The sequence below is a fragment of the Spinacia oleracea genome, chromosome 1 (genome assembly GCF_020520425.1).
Source record: "Spinacia oleracea cultivar Varoflay chromosome 1, BTI_SOV_V1, whole genome shotgun sequence".
In the NCBI taxonomy this organism is placed as follows: domain Eukaryota; kingdom Viridiplantae; phylum Streptophyta; class Magnoliopsida; order Caryophyllales; family Amaranthaceae; genus Spinacia; species Spinacia oleracea.
In genome coordinates, this window is record NC_079487.1 from 109,657,069 (window position 1) to 109,668,774 (window position 11,706).

An 11,706-nucleotide genomic window follows, 5' to 3' on the forward strand; every position below is an offset into this window, starting at 1 on the left:
TACACTAAGTTTTCTTATTTTCATAGAAGTATCTATCACATACTCCGTATATCATATGACTAATTTATAACATAACTCTATCAAATACCCCGTATGATATTTTATTAAGTAGGATAATTGACATTATTAATCAAATTCGATTTTATATGTGAGTACTTTTATCTTATTTTATTTTATTTTATTTTATTTTAAGGGAAAATATATTACTTATATCAACATCTATATTAGTGTATTAGAGTAGAACGTAAGTTTCAATTGTTCCATCAAGGATTGGGGTGTACTAAGTCAATTACAATGTTTGGCTAATGTCATTTCAATGTGGTATTGTACCCAAATATATACTAAGAAACAGTCATAACCCAAGAATTATATCACTATGCACAATGTGAAGATATGCATGGCCGGCAAGGTCAACACCCAGTTATAAGTACTCCCTCCGTTTCTAAATAAGTGTCCAGTTCTCATAAATAGCGTTTCTTTATAAGTGTCCACTTTTTATTTTTGGACATACACCTTTCCCACTTTTCTATACATTTTTCCCACTTTTCCACGCACTTTTCCCACTTTTCTATAAATCATTATTACTTTTTCTTACACATTCTACACTTTTACCATTTTTCAATCACCACATCCACTTTTTTATATACTCCCTCCGTCTCTTTTTGTTTTTTACGTTTCCTTTTTTCAAAAATTCTTATTTACATGAGGTGTACGATAAATATTGTACACCGAAATTAAAGTTGACGTAAAATGTTTAAAAGTCACCATTATATATGTAAAAGTTATCTACTTTTTAGTAATAAAAATTTTCGTTTTAATAAAAAATATTTATTCAAAATCACTAATAATGTATAAAATTAATCATTTAACACTTTAAAATGTTTATCTATTAACTTTTATTGTAATAGTATAAAAGTTAGAGAAAACTGAGTAAAAGTTAGAGAAAACTGAATTAAAGTTATATTGGTGCACAATAAATTTATTGTACAACTTGTGCACACAAGACCTTTTGTCATTTTTTGGTGTTTCAAAATGTTCTTTACATTTCCTTTTATATTATCACATAAATGATTTAATATTCTATCAAAATTTGTACCCAATTATTATATTAACCAATTAAATCAATTGAGTCATTTAATCCCTCACACTTTTCCATAAAGACATTTACTTTTTCTCATTTTCCCCATATCAGAATTTTGATAAGAGTGAAAACATTATAAATAAACGTTATTTTCCTCGTTTACATGAAAAACTTAGAAGAATCTCAATGCACATTAATTAATCGTTAAAACGCGTGCAAAATACCAAACGTAAAAAACAAAAAGAGGCGGAGGGAGTACTTTATTAATAAACAATTATCTACTTTTTTCTTTCCCAAAAAAAAAACATTCTCAATCATTACCTCTTACACACAATTCAGTTTTATTAAATCCCGCGTAAATGTCCAAAGTGGACACTTATTTAGGAACGGAGGAAGTAATTCTTTGCCTAGAAATATCTCTTGTCATAAGCGAATGATTTTTTACCGAGGTCATTTGATTACGGTACTTAATATAATGGGTTATCATCCTATCACAACATTTAAAGCGGATGGGTTAAAATGTAATGGAGTATTGTTCTGAATTAATTCGGAAAGTTTGCTTATTTTGAGCAGATCGACTAAAAATTGACTATTTTAACATAACTAACTTATGAGCCCGTTCAATGAACAGACAATTATATAGTGGTTGTTAAACGCTTTTTAAAGTGCTAATTTTGTTGAAAGTTTGTGATTTTAGTGGGAATATATGAAATTTAAAAGTTGAAAAAAAAATGAATTCAATGGTGAATTGATATTGAATGAGAAAGATGAAGTTGAAGAGGTGTTGAAGTTGTAAAATATTTCGTATAACAAATAACTAAAGAAAAATTGGAAAAAAAAGAACAAATTAATGGATGAAAGATGGGGATGACACATGTCATCTAATAATCTATGATGAGTATTATTCCATAATATAAGATGATCAAATTGACATTTATTAAATGAGTATGGAATTGACTTGTTAGGTAATGTATTTAATCAAGTCTTTCATAGTGTGTTCCGAACGAGTAAAAAAGTCTATTTTGTTTCTTAGAAACACCAAATTGGAAATGGAAGCTAAAATGTCTTAATCATCCCATCAATTTTAAGTACTATTCATAATACAAGTAATATTCAAGTAGCATTTAATAAATGCTTTGTTTGAATTGGGGCTAATTTTGCCAAAATGGTCCCATTTGGAAAAGAAAAGTTGACTTGTCCTCTTGAGCCTAGCTAGTGACACGAAATTGTTGATAACTAAGATTATCAAATTAGGATAAGCTAAACACTTTGATAATATAGGATTTGATGTGAAGAAACAAAAATATTGATTTAATTGATTTAAAGTTTATTGGTCACTTGTACATGCATGTCGGCAATTTTTAGATACAATGATTTGTACGGAGTATGTTGTGCATGGTATAACGAACGCGAGTTTGAATCTTCTATGTCATAATTCATGGATTACTTGTGTATCATTTTTTCATTGGTTGGTATTAATATAATTTCAGATATGAAAATAAAATTAAGTGGATGACACACAATCGTTACAAATTGTGGAATAGAGGATTTCGATTCAATCAAGACTATTTATTTACATGTATGTTTACCTATTGTATCGTGGTACAACCAAAATTATTTCTTTGCATATGTGCATGTATCAGGTGAATAAATAGACGTCAAAATGATATTTGGTTGTACCTTATTATTTTCTGCTCCAATTATAACGGTTATGGTGAAAATCTACTCGGTCTTATTTGTAAGAAATAAAATTAAAAAACGGGTTTTTTCATATATTATAGGGAAAAAAAATAGGGAATTCGAAAATGTAAAAATAACTGCGTCTGCCGGGAGTCGAACCCGGGTCTATTGCTTGGAAGGCAATTATCCTAACCGTTGGACTACAGACGCTTAGTTGATTAATTTAACTTCTTATATTTATATAAACTCAGCCTCCACCAACTTTGGAAAGCACCTTAAATACGAAGTACTTCGTAGTAGATTAGTACTCCGTAGGTCATATAGTATACGAAAAGTGTCTTGGATTTTTCGTCTCGTTGAGTTAATCCAATAGGCGATAGCTTATTATATTAAGGTATAGTTTGTCTTTCTCCTTTTAAAGAGTTTTATTTTTTTTACGCAAAGAAGAAGATATTATATTATATTAAATATGAAAGCACAGTCCAAACTTTACAAAAGCTACGGGTAAGACACCAAAAACTTGCAGCCCGTAATAGCAAAACCTTTTAAAGAGTTATAGAAAGATTTTTTCGGTTGGGTTTGAGGGGATGGTGTTTGTATAGTTTTTTTATCAGTATTTTTTGTGTAGTCACTTTTCTAACCATTTTTTTTTCTATTAAAAAGAAGTCTACTGAGAATTTATGTTAGACTTTTAGTTTGTTTTTTTGGGAAAATTATTTCATTAATAAAGAGTCATACAATATCTACGAGAAAAATATAGATCTGACGAATACTTCACATGATAAATTGAATTAAATAGTTTAATAGATCTAGCACTGTAGAACGCAATGGCGGATCTATGAATTTGAGAATGGGGGTACCAAATTAGACTAAAAAAACTCTACACTAAGGCGCAATTTATTTATTTTACAACTAAAACTTGAGTCATTAATTCATTCCACTATCTAATTTTAATTTTATACTTCGTAGTGTGTGCTCATTCTCTAATAACGATGTACATAATAAACTAAATAATAATAACAAGACTATTAATAATTTAATTAACAGTTAAGCTTTTTATAAGCTTATTAACTAATGCGTAATTTTTTATTTAAGTTATGACTATAATAGGAAGTATATGCTAAAACATGCATACACTTATCAATTAATTTAACTAGTTCAAATAATAAATTGTATTAATTTTATATATAAATATATATATATATATATATATATATATATATATATATATATATATATATATATATATATATATATTATATATACGGGTACGAATTTTTTTAAAATAAATAATTAATATTTATTTCATACGTTTCAAATGACCGTTCTCTTATTGTTTAAATCAATACCTCAATACCTAGTATTTAAAAAGCATAACTATCACCATTTCAATGACACATAGGCAATACTATTTTGATGACACGTATTTCGATCTTATTAATATTTCTATTTACTTTTTGTTATAAAAAAATAATGGTCATTCATTATTCTACTTTATTGTCATTAGTTATTACGTAGTATACTACTAATCTCCGTCTCTTTAATTTACTAGAATTGTACTGCATCCATCCCATATTTATAGTATTATTTGACTAAAAACACGGGTTTTAAGAAAATTGTAATATAGTACACGGAAATTTAGAATATAGTACATTGATAATTGATTTGTATGAGAAAGTGAAATATACTACATGGATAAAGGAATATAGTACATGAAGAAGTTGTGTTGGGTTTTCGATGTATTTTTAATTAATATAGTACATGGGAAAATGGAAAACTTAATGGCCAGAAATAGAAACATGATTATAATTTTGGGGCGCTTAAAATAGAATCAGGACTACAAAAACGGGATGGAGGGATTACCAAAAATTAGGATCGATACTCAACTTGATTATGCCTAAACTACCGTCCCCTACTTCATTTTCCCCATTCTTCACCTTCCTTTTAACTCTCCAAGCTTAATTATTTTCAATGCCAATTTAATTCAATCCCCAAATCTTCTCCCCTTCTCTTGTAGCATTAATTCAAAATTTAACCTCACTAATAGACTTTTTGACTAATCCGTTTTGAAACGGTAGGAGATTATAGGGTGTTTTGATTCAACATTTCTATTGTTTATTTTCATGCATGCAATTCAAGCTGTAATACCACCTCCTCCCCCCCCCCCCCCCCCCCCCCCGCCCTATCTCTCTCTAAGCATGTTGTTCTTGATTTTTCTTAAGCACATTGGAAGTATGTTGTTTTTATTTTTCTTGCTTAATTAGTTGCAATTCATTTTGCAGAGAAGGATAATCTTATAATGTATGGTTTCCACGCAAATGATTAAAAGGTGGGTAAATCGTCATCGACATTTTGAGACTTTTAGGTGAGTTTTATTTGTATATTTTTGTTGTTAGGGGAACTTACAATTAGTTTTAGTTCTCCTATAAGAAAAGTTTTGTCAGTATAGTTCAATAGTTAGACTTTGTTAAGTATTTCCCTTAATTGGATAACATGAGTATAGTCGTAAACTGTAGCAGTTGCAAATTTTTTTGGTCTTTGTACAAATGATATGTTATTGGTGGTAATAAGTGATTTAAAGTGGATCTATTTTTTCAGGGAAGATGAACATAAGCAGAAAAATGTAATGATTAAAAAGACAAGACTTCATATGTTAAAGTTTTAATTATTGTCATTTGGTTTAAACACCTTCTAACACCTACTTAAGAACAACATAACTTCTAAATTCCATTACTCGACCAACATATATAGACGAACGGGCCCAAAAACTAGTTGAATATTAAAGGTATGCCTGATGCGTTATCGAATTTAAGAGACAAGTTGTTCCAAATTGTTTAGTATTAATTATTAGAAACATTTCCCTGTTTGATATTACTTGTCTTATGTTATTTAGTGTAATATAAGAGATCGATTTTTTTAGAAGACATGTCGCTTAACTTTGCCGTTTTTTCCCCTTTTTTTGAGAATAGGGGTACATTGTACCCCCATGCATGTACCCTCCTAGATCCGCTCCTGGTAGAACGTCTCTCGTATATAATGTTGGAACATGCAGCCTTCTTAGAGTTGAGAGAGCGATGATGATTTCCACTGGATTCATCTGAATGTAATTGAAAAATCAATTCTATTGCGATCCCGTATAAAATTTTACCGACGAACCAATTCTACAATCCACCACGAGAGAACGACAAACCAAACATAATAAAACTAACTCCACCATAAAGAGACTAAATTGTTGAATAATGGCAATTAAAATTCGAATACAATTTCATATATGAAGTACATTAAGTTTCAGCGTGATTCCCTTTTTGCAATTCCCGTGCTTATTGAATAATGCTCTAATTAACAGGTGACCCCGAACGTAAGAACCTTCATATATATAATATTGAAAACACATGTTTAGGTATTACGAATATAATTCACAATATATGTATAATCCATCCTGTAAAAAGGGTGAAATACAATGTTAGTAGCATCCTAGATTCTTAACTCCTAAGATACTAACTACCATGCATTTTTGGATTAGGATAAAAAAGAAGCACACATTTACATTTGCATCAATTATGTATTTTTCAAGGGACAAATAACATATGGTGATAATATAAAGGAGGAATACACCTTCATATCACAAACCGTTTAAGTTATTTTAGGAGATGATATGACTACATGAGTCACCAACTCTTTTCGCCCTGATAGTTTAGATGTATCTTCTAAATATCAACAAGTAGGTTAGTGAAAAAAACATCCATCAAAAAGGTATTATATTATAAAATACCAATATAGAAGTATATTTAAGGTTTTTATTTAAAAATGCGTCTGCCGGGAGTCGAACCCGGGTCTATTGCTTGGAAGGCAATTATCCTAACCGTTGGACTACAGACGCTAGCTTGTTGTTCACTCTTATATTATACAAAATAAGATAAGTGTAGGCCTCCACATTATATGGACTTGGGCTGCGACCCGGCGAGCTCGTGAATCGTTGATTGTTTTTGGCCCTGTTCGGCAAAAGTAGCGGTAGCGGGTAGCGGGTAGCGGGTAGCGGGTAGCGGTTCAGTAGCGGGTAACGGTTGGAGTAGCGGGTAGCGGTCAATAGTAGCGGGTAACGGTTAGGTGTCAAAGGTAGCGGGTAACTGATATGAATGTTCGGTAAAAGTAGCGGTTGATATTATAAAATAAAATAAAAGGTGAAATATTATTTAAAACTTTATTATAAATTTGTCAAACGCTACCCGCTACCTTAAACGCTACTAATTTTAACGTTTGATAAAAGCTACTCAACCGCTACCTCTACCGCTAACCGCTACCTAAATCGCTACCTCGCCAAACACTTACAAATTTTACAAGTAGCGTCTTGACTCGGTCAAAACTCTACCCGCTACCTCAAAAGCTACCGCCGAACACGCCCTTTGCCTAACCCCTAACTGCTGTAAAAAAAAAAAAAAAAAAGCCCAAAACGACGCGTTAGTATCGTTTGTTCTTTATTGTTGTACTGTTTGTTATTTCATATTGTTTTTTAAATTTATCATAAAATTGTTAATAATTATTGGGACAAATTGCTTTTTACTACCTAAAAAAAATTGAAAATTTGTTTTTTACCACCTAAAATAACAAAACTTGTATTTTACCACCTAAAAAATGAGTAAAAGTTATTTTTTACAACCTAAACAAAACTTTTCGATCTTCTGCTTTGGTACCTTTTTTACTTCTGCTTTGCTATCTTCTGTTTTGACAAGACTTTTACGCACCCAAAAAACGAGTCACAGTCTATTAGAATCACAAACATCTTCAATGGGTATTGGAATATGACCACGAACTATCAAGGCCTGAATTCACTATCAAATGAAGGATACCGGGATTTGGTGAAAAGTTTCTTCAATGGGTCTGTTGTACCTGATACTGTCATATTCAATTTAGTTTACACGATGAGATTCATTGGCATAACGTTAGGGGTTTTATTCGCGGAGCAAAAGATGCAGCTTCATTCTGGAAAGAGATTATGGATGGGGTGAAGAAGAGGGGTTTAGCAGTATCAAATTTCATCTTCAGGTCAACAATCACTACAGGAGGATGTGCTCGAGTTCTTTCATTCAATCCTAGTAAAATGGAGGTGTTTAACGGCATCCTTCTGGAAAAATTGAAGGCAACCGGTTTGGTTATAGGGGTTATAGATGATTTTGACATGACGTGGGCATGGCATTTCGACAACAGGTGCAAAGATGGTGTGAACCTTTGGGAGAAGCAAAGCAGATAGAGATTAAGCATAGCCAATGCAAAGCAGTAGCCATAATAGATGTCAAGTCGAAGCAACTCGCATGAGTAATTGCCTCACGTAACAGTTTCTTCAATTTTTTCAATTTTAGGTGGTAAAAAATAACTTTTATTTTATTTTTAGGTGGTAAAATACAAGTTTTGTTTTTTAGGTGGTAAAAAACAAATTTTCGATTTTTAGGTGGTAAAAACAATTTGTCCTAATTATTTTATTGTTTGTTCTTTCTTCTGGAATTTTATGTTCTTTTTATATTGTTTATTGTTTTTTTGGTTGAATTAATTGTTCTTTCTTGTTTATTTGTTTGTTCATAATAATCATCTCGTTAATTAATATTCATAATGAAAGTAAGTTTTTCATTGATCTTTTACGTTTTTACAAGCGTGTGTATTGTTTGTTCTTTCTTTTGGTATTGTTTGTTACGTTCTTTCTTGTTATACTGTTTGTTCTTTCATGGTTTTTTTAAAAATTAATCATAAAATTGTTGATAATTGTTGCATTGTTTGATCTTTATTCTGGAATTTTATGTTCTTTTTTATATTGTTTGTTCTTTTTTGTTGAATTGGTTTTTCTTTTTTGTTTATTTGTTTGTTCATAATAATCATCTGGTTAATATTCATAATGAAATTGTTCATACCTTTTGTATTCTTTGTTCTTTCTTGTTCTATTAGTGAACATCTTTTAAACCCTTGTTCTTTCTTTTTAACCTATTTGGTTTTTTTTTTGCATGCTCATCATTATCAAATTAGTAAATGTTCATTTTTAATTAGTTGTGATCATCATATCAAATTACTTACTATTTTCATTTTCCAATGAACAAATTGAAACCGTGAAAGTCAAATATTGTGTTCAAATTACACTTTATACACACATTCAAAAGTACAAGAACTCGAGACTACATCAAAAACAATAAGTGAATGATTTCTACCAATATCTTGTAATTTAAGTACAATTTTACACATGCAATGCCTACAATGTTCATTTTTTTGGTAAAATTTGTTATTTGACATGTTTTTTGGTAAAATTTGTTATTTGACATGTTATAAATATATATGTTCAAAGTAATAACACAATAATGCAATAACTAAGTTCATTTTAAAATTAGTAGCTACTCATTTCACAATCAGTAGATAAATGTTCAATTTTTCTAAATTGGTTGAATAAATAAGATAAACTGGTCAAATAATTAGATAAATGTTCATATTCGAATGAGTAGATAAATGTTCATTTCCAAATAAATAAATAAATGTTCATTTCCAAAACAACAAAATTTCATTTCCAAAATAGTGAATGTTCAATTCCAAATAAATAAATAATTTTCATTTTTGAAATAGTAAATGTTCATTTTAGATGGGGATACAACCAGCTCTGTGCCTCTCTCTATACCTGAGTACAACTAAAAATTTGCAGATTATAAAGACCTTTTAATATTCAAACTCTTTAGGCCTGTTGGTGTGATCGTAGTCTGTTGTTAATTATTATAGCTTGTTAAATCTGGTTTGAAGATTATTCTCCCGATAAAAACGATATTGTAACACCAAGCCCGTCTAGCTCAGTTGGTAGAGCGCAAGGCTCTTAACCTTGTGGTCGTGGGTTCGAGCCCCACGGTGGGCGTTGTTTTTATTTGTTAAATATTACAATAATTGTTAATATGTTAATTGTGAGGCTAAAAACAACAAACGTCAGTGTGTCCGAGTGGTTAAGGAGACAGACTCGAAATCTGTTGGGCTATGCCTGCGCAGGTTCGAATCCTGCCGCTGACGGTCTTTTCCTTTATTTTATTCCTTTTAAAACAGTTCTCACCTTGAAAATTTATTCCTTCACTGCTCACCTTGAAAATGGTTCCATGGAAAAATGAGCTACCTGAATCAGATATAAACTCGTTTTTCTTTGTACTCCCTCCGTTTTTTTATTTTATTTACGTTTGATCTTTTGCACATTTATTAACGTCTAATAAATGTGCATTGAGATTCTATTATTTTTTTAAAAACAAGAAAAATTACGTTTATTTATAATATTTTCACTGTTATAAAAAATCTGATATTGGGAAAATTAGAAAAATTTAATGTCCCAATAAAAAAGTGTGAGAAATTAAATGACCCAATGAATTTGATTGGTTAAAATAATTATGGGGCACACAGTTTGATAGATTATTAATATATAAAAGGGAATGTAAAGAACATTTTGAAACACCCAAAAAGGAAAACGTAAATAACAAAAAGAAACGGAGGGAGTAGTTTATTTATCAAGTATTTTTGAAATGGACGATGATATAGGTCACAAGTTGCGACAACAAAATGTTGTCGCAATCTTACATGTCGGCATTTCATTGGTACAAATAAGCACCATGTAGGCTACACGTTATCAATTTATTTTTACTATGAAAATATATAAATAAGGCAATCGATACAAAGAAGGAAACATATATTTATTGTATTCGTAGTAAATATATGTTTCCTTTTATCTCATAAATTACAAATTAAAAAAATAAAAATTGTAATCGAATAATATATTTTTGAGCAATTAAAAAAATACTTTAATTTAATTTAAAAAATACATCAATTTAGTTTAAAAATACACTCATTTATAATCTAATAATATATTTTACGTAAATAAATATTCATAATTATACATTACTTTAAAATGTTATTTTAATTTTAATGATTAGGTTAGTTTTAATTAGGTATACACGAAGTTCCTCGGCCTACACGCAGTCACACATCATCATCTGATTAGGTAAGTTTTCTCGGAGAGGAAGAACATCACTTGTTTATACTGAAATTTGTGAACAAACCCAATAAACCAATAAAGACGAAATACCTTTTCCCAATATTTTATTTTCTAATGCAATGTATTTTTTATTTTCAAAGTATAAATTAGTAAATGTATTTTTTATTTTAATTTCCTATATCATATAAATAATTAAAAGTAAATTTTTCTAAATTCCTATACAAATTAGAATTATTTTTCTGAAATAAAAAATTACATTATTCAATTTGTAAATTAGAATATTAAGATTTTCCTACCTTTTATGTAACACGTATAATAGGTTACATAATCTAAATATTTTAGTTTCCAAATACATTAATGACACATAGGCGTGCCACGTCACCACTCTGACACGGTTTAAAGGTCGCATGTTGCGACCTTTATCATTTCCGTTTTGAAATTGGAGTTAACTGGTTAAGGTAGATTGAGGTTGGGTGTAGTTTTATTGTACTCTTTCATTTTTTGATGGTAACTGATAAGTCCCTCTTTTCTTATTTTTTCTACCTTTTGATATCATGTTTGAAAATTGGAATAAGAACTATATTCTCTCTCTATTGGAGAGTTTCTTTACCCATTAATTTATTGAGTTTTATCTACCCATTTATTAGGTTTTATCTCTCTTCTTGTGAGAGATTGAGCCTTGGTTTTAATTTCGCAGGAAAAAATGATTTGTTGATGAAGATTTATGCGGTGTTACAATAGATGTCAGTTCTACGGCTACAATCAATTGAATCGAATTTAATTCAATCTCTAACTACAACAGATCGAAAGACCTCTTCATTGAAGGCTGTAGCAAACAACGATGTGAAAGAGCTAGGGTATTAATCATTGTCAGATCGATCTCATCCACAAAGATCGTAGTTTTGCTGGATTAGAATTTCGTTTGATCCAAATTTTTTGTATTTGTTAGTTT

The 11,706-nt window shown here is 30.0% G+C and overlaps 4 non-coding genes across 4 annotated transcripts; 2 read left to right on the forward strand and 2 right to left on the reverse strand.

Annotated features, from left to right (window-relative positions):
• Positions 1-2,899: 2,899 nt before the first annotated feature.
• TRNAG-UCC (transfer RNA glycine (anticodon UCC)) lies at positions 2,900-2,971 on the reverse strand. The gene has a single exon. It is a non-coding gene; the product is annotated as a tRNA-Gly (tRNA).
• Positions 2,972-6,569: 3,598 nt separating this feature from the next.
• TRNAG-UCC (transfer RNA glycine (anticodon UCC)) lies at positions 6,570-6,641 on the reverse strand. The gene has a single exon. It is a non-coding gene; the product is annotated as a tRNA-Gly (tRNA).
• A 2,924-nt stretch (positions 6,642-9,565) lies between these two features.
• TRNAK-CUU (transfer RNA lysine (anticodon CUU)) lies at positions 9,566-9,638 on the forward strand. The gene has a single exon. It is a non-coding gene; the product is annotated as a tRNA-Lys (tRNA).
• Positions 9,639-9,705: 67 nt separating this feature from the next.
• Positions 9,706-9,787, forward strand: TRNAS-CGA (transfer RNA serine (anticodon CGA)). The gene has a single exon. It is a non-coding gene; the product is annotated as a tRNA-Ser (tRNA).
• The last annotated feature ends 1,919 nt before the right edge of the window (positions 9,788-11,706 follow it).